Source organism: Poecilia mexicana, unplaced genomic scaffold (assembly GCF_051168715.1).
Source record: "Poecilia mexicana isolate PSO_F unplaced genomic scaffold, ASM5116871v1 scaffold_3, whole genome shotgun sequence".
In the NCBI taxonomy this organism is placed as follows: domain Eukaryota; kingdom Metazoa; phylum Chordata; class Actinopteri; order Cyprinodontiformes; family Poeciliidae; genus Poecilia; species Poecilia mexicana.
Genome location: NW_028263372.1, coordinates 4,296,150 through 4,313,537, shown reverse-complemented (window position 1 = coordinate 4,313,537; position 17,388 = coordinate 4,296,150).

Here is a 17,388-nt window from a genome sequence, read left to right as displayed (position 1 = left end):
TGTGCAACTTTCATCACAAGTTAGCGATCTTCAGCACACCTAACTCCTATATTAGCGCATCAGCATAGCTCTCGTGAGTAAGCTATGCTACCGAGCTATGCTAGCACTGCATGCTAATAGCATTAGGCTGGCGTCTTTCTACATAGTTGAATTTATTCAAGATAATAATAGGCTTTGTATATTATGAATTCTTATAAAGCCCTGGTTATTTAATCATAGCAGTGTAATAATTCACTTGAGTCACGCTTTTCAGAAACACAAAATGCTGTTTTTATTTTATTTATCCTACCAGGCTCAACATGCTATCTGTCAAAATATGCTACACCCTGCGCTCTCTCTGTCCTTCGCCTCTCTTGGAAATATAATATAAAAAGTTTTGATTGGTAGTTCATGGGTGTGTACATCCCTGAATATAATTTAAAAAATCAAATTAAAATAAAATAAATAAATAAATAAAATATTTCTTTGTGTCCTGTAGGAATCTCTGAAGCATGAAATCATTCAGACTGTGAGAATGACTCCTACATCCTGTAAAACAGGGGTGTCAAACTCAATTTCACAGAGGGCCACTTCAGCATATTGGCCACCCTCAAAGGGCCACATTGACGGTACAAATCAGGAGTGCCCAGCTGCAGTCCTTCAGACTGCAACTTTTAGATGCATCCCTGCTAAAACACACCCCAGGCAAAAGGTTGACTTCCCTCATTAGCAGCAACTCAGTTCTGTAGAGCCTTATAATGAGTAAATGATCCAGGTGTGTTAGAGAAGGAACGCATCTAAAGTTGCAGATGGTAGCTCTGGAAAACTAGACTTGGGCACCCCTAGCATAAAATGTATGAAAATACAATGTTAAAAATAAATTGAACACCTCATATTGTTAAATAACTCTTTGGAGCTTCTGGTTAGGAAGCGCATTTGAAACCTTTGTTTGAAATGGCGCGTTAAATTCAAGTCTCCATTACAGACCAGAGAAAACTAAAGAGAATGCAACTTTGTGTTAATCCATCTGAGGAGCCGGCAGTTTATCTTGAGGAAATAAATGACGATGTAAAAGTTAATTAGATTGTAACATGCGCAGTCTGCTGCTCAACCACTGCGGAGGCAGTTACGTTACGCCACTGCGAAGAATTAAAAACCGCTGGGAGTAACTCATCCAGCGGATTTAACAAATGGAGCCTTCTGGGTTCACGTTACCCAGGAGAGCGGCGCTCTGGAGGAGCTGCAGACGTGACATCTGTCCGTTTCGGAGAAGCGAAAAAAAAATATTTAAAAAATCCTTAAAGCGCACACCGGACCCCGCAGGGTAAAACACTCAGAGTTCAGTTGATCTGTTTGGATCAGACAGATCCAACTGACTGATGAATTAGCGCAGATTTTTCTGCAGATTTGAACTAGGAGGAAGTGCGTTCAGACCCCAGCGGGTGAAGTGATGCTAATTTAAGTGAAGTCGCTTAATTTAATTTATTAAAAGTTATTGGGGCCTCAGTCAGTGGTTTTTTTGTCACTACGGAGAAAAATGTAGATGCATTTATCTGCTTAATCTGTGATGGGATCTGGATTCACGGTGAATATTAACTAAAAAGCATAAAATGCGGCTAAATAGCCGATGTTAATATGATTATAATTTCACGGATAAAAATAGTACAGGGCCAATTTTTTTTTTTTTTTTTTTTTATGTTGTCGGTCAAGATAACGGATAACAAAAAAAGTCTAGCGCGACCTGCCGCCCTGACACCAACTCACACACATCTTCATTCACAGTCTTACTTGTAGATCGATTTTTCTTTTCTTGGACGTTTTGATGTTAGCTTGTCGAAGTCTCAGTTTTATTCGCTGGGAAAATCAATAAGCAGCTTAAGGTGACTCTGCTGCTCTCTAGTGGCGAGAAGCCGTAATGTTGGCTGGTAACAATCGTGCTCAAAACCTATTTTAAAAAGGGCTGTTGTAAACGAATATTTTAGTAATCGAGTAATCTATCGATTATTCTTACGATTAATCGAGTAATCGGATAAAAAAAATTATAAAATGAAATATTGGTAAATCTGGCATAATACCGGTGTTACTATCAGATATCAATATCAGTCCAATTTTTCATATTTGAGCATCTGTAACAGTTGCTTTTTTGTAGTTTAGAAAACTAACCTGTAACAATAATAGCTCACTTTCTAAGTTAACCAGAAGAAAAGTTATAGAAAAATCTGAAATTATATTGAATTTAATAACAAAGAGGCAGGCTCACAAATATGCTTATAAAAAAATGTCTACAATCCAGCTTTTAGTTTATGTATTCATCTTCAGTGAGTTTAATAGATTAATTAAACTCACCTTGCCACCTAACCTGTCACGCTTTGGGTTTGAAAATACGGGAAATGCCGCCTGGAGTGGGAGGAGAGGGCGAATGAACGAACATGGGGTGGAGGGGAGGAAATAGACCAGCGGACTGACGAACCGTTAGACCGGGGGACGAACACGGGGGGGAAGCAATACGGGATATTTACGACACCTTCACTGGTCACACTCAGAAACTCATCTACCAGCCATGTACGATGCGCTCCGCCACCCGTTTCTTCAGACCGGGATATGAAATTTATTGTGCGGTTCGTCGGTAAAGCTACATTTACACGGTAAGCATCAGCTACTCAGCCGCCCGCCCTGTTCAGGCTATCCGCTCACCTCAGCGCTCTTCCCGCCGTTCGCTTTCAATCAGCAGCCCCGGAGGAGAAATGCTGCCGTACTCCAGGCATTCCCCCAGTCATTTTAAGGATGCTTATTGGTTCCCCAAAAACGATAAAAAGTCGGGCATTATCATCAATCAATAAAATCCCCACGGGCCAATCTTGAAGATTGGACTTTATGCCGCTGAGACTTAGCTTTTGTCAACAACTCAGAGGCGGAAGTGAGAGCTCCGCGCAACGCAAATGAAGTCCCGGCCGGAACACGGTGCGCTAACTAATAAAACATAAATTAACGAAGCTTCGAGGCAGGTAAATTTTCCTCGAGGAATTTTAGTAATCGAGGTACTCGAATCATTCGAGGAATCGTTTCAGCCCTAATTTTAAGTCAATCATGGACCTATAAAACGCTGGGGGGCCACATAAAATGACATAGCGGGCCACATGTGGCCCGCGGGCCTTGAGTTTGACACATGTGCTGTAAAAGAACCTGATCCACCAGGACTCTGTCCTCCATAGATCATGTCCATTTTAAAGGATTCCCAGACCTTTTGGGATTTTGAACATGTAGTTTGTTTTGAAAATTTTAATAAAGAGCTGAATTACCGCTTTAAATGTAATTCCTGTATTTTTTAAACATTAATTTTAAGCAAATGGCTACATTAACCAGTTCAATCAGAAAAAGTGCCTGTTTTTACTACTGTACCAACTTTCATGCTTTTCAAGGTAATTGTACATTTTTACTAAACCTGGCTAATTTAGAATATACAGACATCCTATTAGACTGGAATCACAAAGCCAGTGATCACTGTAATATTTAGAAGAAAGTACTGTAAAAAGGTTGCTGTAATACTTTAAATTTCAAAAATACTTTATCACAAAGGGAAATTAAATTAAGTTGTAGCTCATTAATTCAGATTCTTCAAAGTTATTGTAGATGGTGATGACTGTTGGCAGGAAAGATCTCTGGTGCAGTCTGTATTACAGTGAATCTGAAGAAGCCTCCGACTGAAGACACTCTGTTTTCTCAGACAGTATCATGAAGAGGATGCTCAGGGTTGTCCATAACTGTCTTGATTTTATGAAGAATCCTTCTTTGAACCATTGTCTCCAGACAGTCGTCCCAGAACAGAACTAGCTTTCTTTATCAGGCCACAGCTCTATCCAAACTATGCCAGTGACTTTGAGTAGGACAGATATGATCTTTATGCAATTCAAGCTTGTTGCAGCTAATGACTTCACAAAAGTAAACCACGAACCAATGATCCTCAAATCCAGGCCTGGACGGCTGGTGTCCTGCAGCTTTTAGATGAGTCTCTGCTTCAACACACCTGAGTTAAGTAATGAGGACGTTACTATAGAGAACCCGACTGCACTGAAGAAGTGATTCAGCTTTAGAGTCAGGTGTGTTGGAGCAGGGACACTTCTATAAGTTTCAAGACGCTGGGCCCCGAGGTCTGGAGTTTAGGAGCCCAGTGCTAGACGAGGAGTTAAAAAAAGCTACGGAACCAGCACCCATATCAGAAACTTAGCATATTAAAAACAGGAAGTCATTCTCCTGACTCAACAGATATAGGTAATGCCAAGGAATCAATGAGCTTCAGAAGTAAAGAATTTTTAAGTGTTTTTATTTCAGAAGAGAAGATGACTAGAAGATGATGACATGTGACCCTACACAACATGTGACGTTCCAAACCAGAACATCTGGAGCTCAGAGCCATCACCAAGTCCTGGTGAAAGTCCTGCAGGTCTGGAAGCGGCTGGGAGCTTCAACTTGAAGAAGCACCTTCATTGGGTCACACAGCACATCTGGTGACACTATGCAAGAGAAAAATTGTACTGATTAATCCACCAAAAATGTATATAGAAGTAGATCTTTCAAAAAATCTGAAGTAATCATTGTCTCAAATTCCTATGTATACTTAAACAAATCCAGTTTTGAGACTGAGATAATCCAGTTGTAACATAACCACTATATTCGTTTGTTTTTTCTGGATAAATACATTGAAGAGTAAATGTATCATCTGATTTGTATAACAGTCGCTGTTATTTCATTGTAAAATTATTCCGAATTTCCACTTTTAAAACTGATTTTTGGGCAGGTCATGCTGATTTTTAGGTGTGGCTGAGATTAGTGTATAAAAAGGGGTGTGTGCGTCGGCGCAATCAGAGAGGAAGACGTTCACCGTCAGATTTGTGCAGCGGGAGACTTGGATTGACTGAAAGTTTAGAACAAGTGATAGAATCAAAGGAAAGAGATAAAACAGCAATCAAAGTTTGCCTCAGCACCATGGATCGTGCGCTTTAGGAGCTGGCTTGGAGCTTGTGCCCAGGAAACGCTGCCAGGTGCAAGAGGACGCCAATTTACAGGAGGACGCCGACGGTGCGATAAGACGCCACCGGGGAGCGAAAGAAAGACATTCCTGGTGAGATTTGGACATTACTTTTCTTTTTGGGGATTTTGGTGGTACCACTCTTTTTTTCTCATTTTTTTGGAGGGGAGTTTGACGCTTTGGATTTTCGTTTAGATTGGGACTTTGGATTAACAGGGAAAATTCTCCCAGGATATGGAACTCTTTTGTGGACAATATTCGCATTGAAAAGGATCGGAAATATTTGGCCATTTAACCATTTGGGTTTCTTTACTGACATGAACTGAGTGAATTAAATCTCACCTAAACTTATTTTTGAGGGATTTTGGGTTACTGATTTATTTATCAGGATAACTATTATTATTTTCTCAGTTTGTGGGTTTTGTAATAAATCATTGTTGCTAAAACTCAACAAAATTTCATATTGAGTGGTTTGCTATTTATTTACATCAGGTAACATATTTACCTGATTCCTGTGACGTATCCCCCTTGAGTGTATTTGTGAGTTCCGCTTTAAATAGAAGCTGAATTTTACACAGTAAAGATGACATCATCAATGCTGCTGTTTAAACATGGCTTTTAAACATGTTTAAACATAAGACAGATCAACTTGCTACACTTCAAAATAACAGTGCTACCTCCTAGTTTACAATGTTTAAAGTTTTTTTTAAATACTATGAAATATAAACTGTAATCTATTCAAATTTATTATGTATTATGCTCACAGTTTTAGCAAATTCTGTAGCTTTCGGTGTACTTCTAAATCTGCTTCTTAGTCGCATCTTTTCGGGCTTGCGACTGCCTCTACTGGCGTAGGGATGGTAACACAACTAATCTAATTCCATTACTAAATCAGAATACCACACCGTCTTTAGTATTTATTATTAATTCTGGCATTATAAAAGAACATATTTTTTCATTTTCTTTAGGATGTAGAGCTAATAAAATGACAATAGTTTCATACATTATAAATATCTATATATCTCCATCAATTATAGGAGGAACAAAAGAAATAAGGAGACATGAAAAAGAACATGATCAACTATAACAAAAATACCATTTGCAATGTATATGTAAGAAATTTAATTGAATAAAAGTCAATGAACATGAATTAGGTACAGAAGAATAACAACCCAGGTTGTTACAACCAGGGCTGTTAAACAGATATAAACAAAAATTAATTTCTTTGTTTTTACAGTGCCATGTATATTATTGAGACTTTTTGTTCTAGAATCTTATATATAGAAAAAAAAATAAGATTAAACTATTTAATCTATCAACGAGGAAATTTTCCTTTGACTCTAAAACGATAAATCATATTCATGAATCACATTATTACAAGGCCCATCTGTGGTGACGATAAAAAGAAAAGTAGCCTGCAGAAACTTTATGTGGCATACAATGATGGCATGAGGCTACTACTCAAAGTGCCTAGATGGAGTAGTGCTAGCCACATGTTTGTATATAATGCTGTTCCCACATGTGCAGCTGTGCTCAGGAATCTTGTGTATAAATGCATGTGTAGATTATCTGTGTCATGCAATAATATAATTGCAATTTTAGTAAATCCTGCTTTTAGACTGTGAGATTCTCTTCAAGATTATGGAATCATTGGTGTCATCATTTATTTGTGACTCGGTGAATAATATTATGTCATGTTTATTTTTATTTTTCTCTTATTTTGCTTGTTTTTACCTGTTTTCTATAGACCTTTTTTGTGTCTGGAATAAAGATATGATTGATTGATTGATTATCAACAATTTGTGAATAGAGCAAAACACTTGGCACGCTATAGGTAAATATTATTTAATTTGGTTAAGAATAATTATTGCACTGTCAATAAATGATGTCTAACAGATGTTCTTAGTTGCCAAAGGAACACAGTAACACCTTCATGAGTTCAGAGGTTCAAACTGATGAATAATGAGGATGGATGCTCCCTGCTAAAGTATTTCTGCCATCTTCCATGTTCTTTCAGCAAACAGTTGAGACAGAGTTGTCTTTGGTTTCTCCACTATTTACCTGCTGTTATACCTGCCATTCAAAGTATTCTTAGAAGATTCTGTTAGTCTGCTCATGTGACCAAACCAACTGAGGAGATGAAAAGTTAAAACTTGATTTAAAATGTTGTTTTAACTTGAGCCGAGTTAAAGCTCAAGTTAAAATGTTAAGTTTTAACATTTTAACTCAACAACCTCTACCTAACTAGAGGTTGTACACAACCTCAAGTTGGGTAACCCCAAGGTCTTCTTAAAAGGTAGAGTCTCTGAGAACAGTTCTTAAATATATAATCAGTGTTTTCAGCAAAGTTGAGCTGACTGTCCAGGAATGACTCGAGGTATTTAAAATTTGCCACAGTTTCAACAGGTTGCCATCAAGTGAAACTGGAATCGCTTTCAGTTCTTGTTTAGATTACTTAATTAGCTCTACTTCCTTAAGAAAATGAAAATGTATGTTCTTTTGTGAGGGAATTTATCTTTTACTGTTCCAGTAATGCCAGAATTAATAATAAGTAATAAACACTTTGTGGTATTCTGATTTAGTAATGGAATTAGATTAGTTGTGTTACTACCCCCACGCCACTAGAGGCAGTAGCAGGCCTGAAAAGATGCAACTAAGGAGCAGACCCTTTTCACTTGACGTCACATAACTTCCGTTTTGGCTCGAAGCTGTGTATCCTTAGTTCCGGTGTACATAGTAAGTAATGATAAAGTTGTCTATTTCATATATATATATATATATATATATATATATATATATATACAGTGATTCTTGAGAATAGGGACAAAACAGGTCCTATGGATAAAGCATGAAATTTGAATAAAATATACACAAAATATATTTTTTTCAAATATCTAACTAAACTAACCTGGGTCATGTGAGCACAACAATTTATATTTTTCTTTTTTTTGCTGAATATTTTTTTATTTTAAACATTGTAGTCGGTGGATGATGCCTGTAAAAGCCCTTGTCCAGGAGCAGAACTCAACACATTCTTATAGTTTAAAACAATTAAAGAAATACTAAAATTATATATTATGACAATTAAGTATAAGTAGTCATATAAATAATTATAAAAGTATCGATAAATTGAATTAAAAATAATTTTTAGATATTTTCCAACTCCGTTGAAATTTGTCCTTAGTTTTTGTCAACACCGTCAGAAATGAAAAGAATGTAAAAAAATCAGGCATTATTGGGGGGCACCAGAACTTCTGAGGACCCCATGACGTTGTCTTTTCTCTTCCTTTGCTAGGAGGGCTAGTTAGCTCCGGTTAGCTTAAGTTATTCTTTAGTTTTTTCTTCTGTTTTATTCCTAAGTTGTTTGTCACAACCATGATGTGTCAACTCCATAACTGACAATTTACAAAACTTTGATGAAATTTTGCGAAATAAAAGCATAATTTTGGTATAATGTAAAGATTTCATGGACCTGACGAGCTACAATATGGCCTCCTTCAGAATAACATCATATAAATTGAGGTAGTTTGGCATTTTGTCAAATCCGTCAGATGTCAACTCCGTCAGAGTTTTTCTGACTCTTTCAGTGAAATTGTTGTCAAATCTCACTTAAATGTGCAACTAATTCATTTTAATGTATTTTACATGAATTGCATTACTTCACATGTACCAAGTTTTTCATTTTACTCACTAGTTTGTCACCACCTTCAGTTCGTATTTCAAATCCAGAAATCAGATTAAAGTTATTTATCCAAATCACTGCGCATTAATATTTTCTTTTGTATTTATTTTTATTCCTTCTGTGCGTCTTTGGGAGAGACTGTGACAGTTAGCAGCGACAGAAACATGAACAGTGCATGGAGATGCACGTTTTGTTGCTGGAAAAATAGAAATGTCGTCAAGCCCAACTGTTTGTGGCGTTTGTCTTGTTTTTTCTAAACTCATAAAAAATAATGATTCACCGGTCGCGTTTTTGGGGGGACTTGTGTTTGAACGTGAAGTTGCTCATTTGAGCTTGGAAATGAGCAGAGATGCATAATCAGCCCCAGAATATATAAAATACTATTCTAAACAACGTTGTTGGAAGCTGTCCTTTATTTTCCATTAATACAGAAAATGAACCTCTAAAACGTTACATCACTGACAGGTGGCAGTGTATATGTTTCCTAACTGTGGCTAAAGCTGCTGCTAGCTGGTTTACTCATGATTGGAGGCTGGTTCCTTTGAATACAGTTGGAGAATGGTAAATTGACAATGACTAATAACGGTTATCTAACACCATAAACACTGTTTTATAAAATACAGAAAGTGAACCTCTAAACGTTACAGCACTGACAGAGTATATTTTTTCCTAAATGTGGCTAAAGCTGCTGCTAGGTGGTTTACTCTCCGATCGGAGGCTGTTTATTTTATACAGTTAGAGAATGGTGAATTTACAATGATTAATAACAGCTATCTAACACTTAAAAGCTGTTATTATTAAACTTACCTTTTATTATATCCTTAAGATTATGAGAATGCGGGAATTTTTCAGCTTGGTTCCCAAGGCAAAATCACACCGGAAGTAAAGATACCCAGTTTTGAGTTATGACGGCCATTGTCTGACGTCACTGTGAAAAGGGTCTATTTGCTAAAAACTGTGAGCTGCCGTTAAGTAAATAAAAGAAAGAAGTTCAAATACATTCTGAGAGTAAAACTCCTTCATAAAGGTGAAAATATATTGAGGTCCTCCCTTCAAACTGCTTCGCCGCATAGAAACCAAGCACCCTGTGCATAAGCAACACTTCGGGTGTCACTGTCTCTCATCACTCCTAGATGAGGCTGTCTCACTGCAGAGAATCAAGCTCAGGGCTCCCATTAGCCATTATCATGAGTTAAAATTTTTCAAGGAAGTAACATGTTCGTTTTTGTGGCGCATCTGTATCTTATTTTGAAGGGATATGTAATCGTTACCATAGCGACCAGAGCAAAAGAGTGTTTGGGCAAAGGTCGAGAGGAGAGGAGTGGAGCTTGTGATTCTTAAGTCTGGTATAGACGGCATGATTTTAGGATTGTCGGCCGATTCTCCAAATCTCTGTGACCACAGAGCTGTTAAAAGTACAACAGGTTCGATAGGTTCGTGTGTCCAGTCACATGGCAGGAGCAACACACCACACGAACCGATTGCAGTCACAGACCGATTCCAGAAGAAAATCCATCAAAACCCTCATCATACCATACGGGAATTTAGAATAACCAAACACACGTGATGATGTAGGAGCAGTAGTGATAGTTTGTGAACTCATTTTAAGAGATTAAAGATATAACAAAAAGAAAAGGCGCTGGATAAAAGACGACGGGAGCAGCCGCTCTATTTGCTGCACTATGATTTGGAGGTGACTGTTTCTTAGTTAACATTTTTAACTGAATAAACATATATAATAATGACCTTTACATATAATAATAAACATTTCCACATATCATCTCCGATATCCACCGGACTCAGTTGAGCGATGTTAGCTGTTTGGGATTCCCCTCTGTTCTTATGTCACACCGTGCTTTCTGATTGGCTACCTGTCATATTCAACAGGTTGTATTCTGGTTCCCAGTCAGGGAAAACCCCACAGGCTGGGATAAAATGGCCAAGACAACCCAAATTGGGCATATTCAGGCTTTAGCGGGAACACCAACACCGCCTTATCTGACGGTTCACCTTAACCCTCCCTCCCCCCGGGCCGCAGCAAAATTTCTAAGTCTTGACCGGTCCGCAGTAATAAAAACGTTGGGGACTACTACTGTAGCTGACAAAACCTAACACGTTACAAAATCAGTGGGTTTCTTTTCATTATAGCTTAGTGAGAAATTCCTTCTTTCCTGATCAGCAGGATGAGTCTTAAGGTGTGGTCTCTGTAAATCTACACCTAAGGCTATGAAAGTCTAAATGTTGCTAAGAAACACATCGTTTCCTGAGTTGTTTATGCAAATATACCTTTGTCTTCCCTGCTCTTACTGTTGATTGCTGTGAGGGTTCTCACATTAACCAGCCAGAGAGACGCTGAATGGGATTCAAAAATAATCTTAATTTATTACAAAAAAGTTCAAAAATAATCAAACAATGAAGAATTGGGCCCAAAAACTGAGGTCAACATAACAAACTACAATTCAGGTGTTAACACAAAGAACTCAAGCACAAAACTGACCTAACTAACAAGACATGAGGGGAACTTAAATAGTGGCTGATCAGACCACTGCTGACACACAAGGGGTAATTTAAACATACAAAAACAATACCAAATCTTTAAATTAAAACATTAGACTGAAACTACCAAATAGAAAAAGCATTAAATAAATGGTCAAATTATATTAAAGAAAACCAAATTTCCCCATTCCCTGGCAAACAAATGGAACGGCCCGCTGAGGAGGTTTGCCAGCCATATAAGGACGTCAATTAGCTGGAGTTTTTCTGTGACCCTCCAGGAGCAGCTCCAAAGGAAACTGGGAACTCAAAACAAATAAATTAATTTGTTGCTTTCAACAAAAATATAAAGAACTGACAAATAAGGTTAACTAAATGTGTGCACTCCAAACAGTTAACCAAAAAAGTCAGACTAATGAAAATAATTTTTAACAAAAATCTAAACTATTCACTAATTAATGTCTAAATTAATGTAAAGGATAAAACAAACAAAATGATTACCATTCAGGTCTGTGTGACAGTAGGGTCAGCTGTCACAATTGCAAATCTGGAAAGGATTTCATTCAACCTTTTTCCAACATTTAGTTTCACCATGTAGTAAAGCCAAGTTAGGACTCAGTTTTTGGAAACAGCACAGTTTAAGCCCTACAGAGCACGAGACGGCAAACAGCCAACAGGCTCTAAAAACAGATGCTTACGCAGAATCTCCACTGATGTGTAAGTTAGGTTTGGTTGCTTTCTGAAATGCAGTCTGTCTGTGATGGATTGATCAATGCAGCTCTGGTACCTATGTGTGTGTTTGCTCAGACACGCATGCATTTGGACACGCCTGTTCATACAGGTAAACCCTTCCTCACAGTCTTTCTCTGGTACATGTAAAATTCCACAGTCATTTGACACCCACCCACTGGCGGCCAGCGGCTTCTGAGTAATGGTAGACATACACTCTAAAAAGAAAATAGTTGAACCAACTTAATTGAATTGCTTCTATGGGTAACAAGCAATTCAATAAAGTTCATCCAACTTAATTTAAGTTAAGTTTAACCAATTCAATATATTATAATCATAAACATTTATTTAACAAATTTATTAAGTATGTTCAAGATAACAGATTTAAGTCAGTCTTACTCAAATCATTTAGTTTACTTAAAAAAAAATGGTAAATGGACTGAACTTATATTGCGCTTTTCCAGTCATTTTGACCACTCAAGGCACTTTACACTATAGTCACATTCACCCATTAGCACTCACAGATTTATACACCAATACACAGATTTGTAGGCAATTTAGGGTCAAGGGCCTTGCCAAGGGGCACATCGACATGTGGCAGTAGGAAGCTGGAATCTAACCTACAATCTTCCAATCACAAGACAACTACTCTAGCCACAGAGCCACAGTCGCTTACCTGGGAATCTGTCCCTGGTAAGCTTGAGTCATGGTGTCAGACGTGGGATACAACTATGGTATTGAACTTAATTATTTCAAGTAAAGTCAAAGTAAAAAGGTCATTTAAGGAAAATATTTGTAACTTTTAAGTTGGAGTGTATTTAGAGGAAACTGTAAAAAGAGTAAACTAAAAAATATCTAGTTTGGAACTACTTAAAAGTTTGAGTTGACTTTCTGTAGAATTAAGTCAAAGAGATTGTAAATGTTTATTAGAACAAAATAAATGATTTGAGTAAGAGTGACTTAAATTTGTCATGTTAAACCCCCTTATGAATTAAGTTATACTTAGCAAATTGAGTTGGAAGGACTTAGTGAATTGAGTTGGATGATCATAATAAATTGAGTTGGTCAGACATAGGATACGAAACTGGCATTGAACTACATTTTTTTTAAGTAAAGTCAAAGTGAAAAGTTCCTTTAGGTTAAAGATTTGTAAGTTTTGAGTTAAATGAACACAAAAAGTAAGTTGTCATAGCAAAAGCAAAAGAATTAAGTGAAATTAATGTAAATAAGTCCATAAGATGAACTGCAAATACACTTTGGGCTGAGTGTAATGGCAGCCCATAGCTCCAGATGGAAGCAAATTGAGTTGGAAGGACTCAACTCTACAGCTCAGAGTTTGAGCTGTAGTTCAAACAACCTGATAGAGTCGCCATGCAAGATGCATCTCCTACCTGGTGATGTTTAGTGAAGAGAACTGACTTGTAGTATTGCTGACAAAGTCAATAAGATGCTGCCAAGTGTTTCAGGGCAAATTCTCAATAAAGCTGACCATTTCTGATGTGAACTCATGGAGACTGAGAAAGGTGAAGTCATGGAGTCATAGGGTGAATTCGCACCAGCCATGTTTAGTCCACTTTAACTGAACTCTAGTTGTTTGCCCAGAAAGTCCAGTTTGTTGGTGGAGATGTGAATGCGCAATCAAACTCGGTCTTGGTTCATTTGAAGTGAACTGTGGCACAGTTCAAATGCCAATGCAAATATCAAGTGCAAAGCTGTGCAGAGACCACTAAAGGGGCAGGTACTCAAAAAAAAAAAATAAAGGGCACATCTAACGGCACTTTAAGACAGATTATTAAAGTCACACAGCTTTCAGAGTTTAATAAACAATGATGAATTACAAATTGTGAGATATACAACTAGATTTAGTACATCTTAACATAACAGCTGCCTTGTAATATGAAATATATTGTTCACTACCACAAACTGCATGTTAATTATGGTAAGAACCTTAATTTGTTTTGTTCTTACCTGCGGTACTTGTTCTGACCCAGTTGGTCAACAATCCACTACCTTTGGCTGCTTCTGGCAGATCCTTTCTTTTTTGTTTCTGATGTCTTTCTTTATGTGGCATCTTTGAATTGAAAAAAGCAAAACATAATGAATTATGATCAGAACACTATATTAAACCACACTACCAATTATTTACCCTTGTGTTTAAACACAAGGAATATGTTTTTCAGTCCGTAGCACAACATAACAATATTACTTAAAGTCTGGATTGAGTTTTTTCCCCTTCATTTATGACACGCTTTTATTGGACAGGAGCAGCTTCATTGATTATTACATACATTATATTTATCATGGTAATTCAGGGTGAGTTATTTTTAATTCTAAATTAATATCCTTGTTGGACTTTTATTTAAGTGTTATTCTCCAAGATACATTTACCTAACGCTAGAATAAATGCAATGTACATTATGCAGCAAAGGAAATTAGAAGACATATATCCCATTATGGAGATGATAGGTTTTGGACGGGCGATGTGCCCCCTATTGCATAAGCAATACTGAAGAATGACTGCTATCATTAACGATACAGGGAAGAAGCTTTTTAGTTATCTTGCTTTGCTAGCAAAGTCGTTAGCTAGCAGGTAGTTAATAGTACAACAACAGCCTAATGTCAGTATGATAAAAATACTGAATCAATAGATAAGAACAGTTTTTCCTCACCTGGCTGTCTCCTCCCGCTCAGTAGTTCTTCAGAGAAAGGCAGACGCAGAGGTCTGTTGTATTTCATTACCTCACCGCTACTCCGTGCTGAAGCAGAAACGATACAACGTTCAAAGTTTTCCGTTATCTGACAAGTAGCAAGTCTACTCCACTTTATTCACCAAAAACATTTTTTTTTAATTCACCAAAAACTGTTCTGTAATCTGGAACATTTGCTACGTTGACCTCCGCAGTTAGCTTCCTTATCTCACTGTGCGAGAGGTAATTGCATCATGCGTCAAGGGCAAAAGGTCAAAGGTAACAAGGTGACCGGAGGGCTTATTATGTTGTTTTTCTTGGAAAAAAAATAAAAATAAAACCCAAACAAAAAACCAAATAAATTTAATACATGTTATGTATCAGAGGGCTTAGGAAATAATAATAATAAAAAAAAAAACTGACCAAAAAGGCACTTGGGGGCAAGGAGCAAAGGGGGCAGGTGCTCAAGCCCCCCTAAACCCCCCTCTGCACGTGCCTGGCCAAGTGGACCAGAGACCACTCCAAAAGCAGGAAATGGACTATAACCCAGGGGATTCTGGGTAAATACAACCAAAAAAAGGTGGGCAATCCTGATCCTCAAGGGCTGGTGTCCTGCAACTCTTACATATCTCCCTGGTTTAACGCACTTGAATCCAACAGCTGAATCACCTCCTAAGTGCAGTCAAGTTCTCCAGAGTCCTGCTAATGACCTCATTATTTGACTCAGGTGTGTTGAAGTAGAGACAAACCTAAAAGTTGCAGGAGACCGGCCCTCGAGACCTGGAGTTGCCCACCCCTGGTCTAGTGGTAGCTGGAGAAATACCAAAGACAAAAATGAAATCCTCCAACTGCTACAATCTGACACCACTTCATTTTTGTTTATATTTCATGAAGAAGGAAGTTGCGATCAGTGTCTTTTTTTTTAATGTAAATTCCTTCAGTTGTTCTTGGTGCAGCGCCACCACAGGTGAGAGTGGGAACAGATTGCTCAAAGGGTTTGGTTGGTTTGGTACAATGCAGAGTGAAAGAGAACCACAGCAGCTGAAAATGTTCCAACTTTAGACCTCATACCAATTGAGTGTACCAGATTAACAGGTGTGATAAAACCCTTCGACCCTAGTCATCATAGTAAGACCAGTTTCTGTCGGAAAAAACCAGTAAGTGAAAGTACATTCTATTAAGTGGAAGCAGAAATGAACAAGGCTGAGGTTTGCTGTCTGTTGCAGTTCCCAGGCTTGCAGGGAATTGGTTCTTGGCTGAGTCATCACAGCTGCTGGAGAATCTAACCAGCAGTGTCTAACACAGGGGTCACCAACTCCAGTCCTCGAGGGCTACCATCCTTTAACTTTTAGATGCGTCTCTGCTCAAACACACCTGGATCAAATAAACTGCTCGTTTCCACCCTATTGCAGAGAGGAATGAATGCTGGTGAGGGAATTCAGACATTTTGGAGCAGAGGTGAATCTAAAAGTTGCAGGATGGTAGCCCTCGAGGACTGGAGTTGGTGACCCCTGGTCTAACAGAACAGAAACAAACATCTCAATGCATGTTTTGGAAAATGCATGTGATATATTGGGAAAGATTAGCAGCATAAGTGACCACATGGAGGTTGACTTCAACATATGACCAGGAAGCCTTTTGAAACCAAAACTCCACTAAAAATCAGTCTCCACTAAGTGCTGGTAATGTTGTCTAATGTAACCAGGAAGCACCCTCTGCTACCTTTGTTGCTTTAAAAGACTGTTATATGATCTAGTGTGAGTGATAACACCTCAGCTCTTCTTTTGCCTCCATCAGTTGACAAACTGACTCTAGATGTCCTGGCTCCAGCGCAAAAGGCTGCTGCACAGTGTGTGACAATGATGGTAGAAATATTTATGTGGGGAAAAAAAATTTGGAAAGAGCCAGGGAACCTTAGTGGGTTTAGTCCAACCTACATGTCTTTAAGTCAAATCATTCCATGCTGGATCCAGTTATGTTACATCATACTTGAGATATAAATTGTTAGTCAGCAGTTTGGTGCTGACAGAATACCAGGTAGTGTGGTGGGAGGCATGTGTCTGCATATCTTTCTTCTGTTTATGCATCTTCCTCCTAATAATGGTGGCTCTTCACTCTTGTTCATTTTCACAACATAAGCTATATTCTTAAAAACATGAGAGTTTATCCAAGTCCTGTTAATTTTGTTAGTATGGTTTTGATGCGGGAATCAAATTATAGCACAAATAAAGCTCAAAAAGGCTGCGTTTACAGAAGGCCGACTTTAAAAAGGTTGCCTTCAAAACAGAAGCAGATGGTTATTCATGTTCTTATTTTCACCATCTGGGTTATTATATAATGCTTTTCATAAGAATCAACTAAAAAAAAAAACAGAAGAGATCATATCATTCCGAATTGGTTGTTTGTGATGGACTGGTGACACCAGCCCCCCAGCGTCGATGGATGGATGAATGGATAGATGGATAATATTGTATATTTGTTTAAATCCAGTTTTATGATCCAGTTTTATGATTTAAAACCTGATTTTAGTTGCATCTAAATAGAAGGGGATGTAAAAATGCTGTTGCTTGAAAAATAATTGTTTCCTCCTGACCTTCACCTGCTGAAGCCGTTCTAACAGAACCATAGGACCAAAGTTTGCTCTGAAATTCTTTGTCTCAATGAATGGCTAGTGGTGCTTTTTCCAACTGGAAAATTACCCAGCAGTTTACTGCAAGTCCACACATGTTGTCTTGGGAATGTCAGACTGTTGCAATGAGGCTGTGTTGTGTTTACCTGTGTTGTGTTTCTCA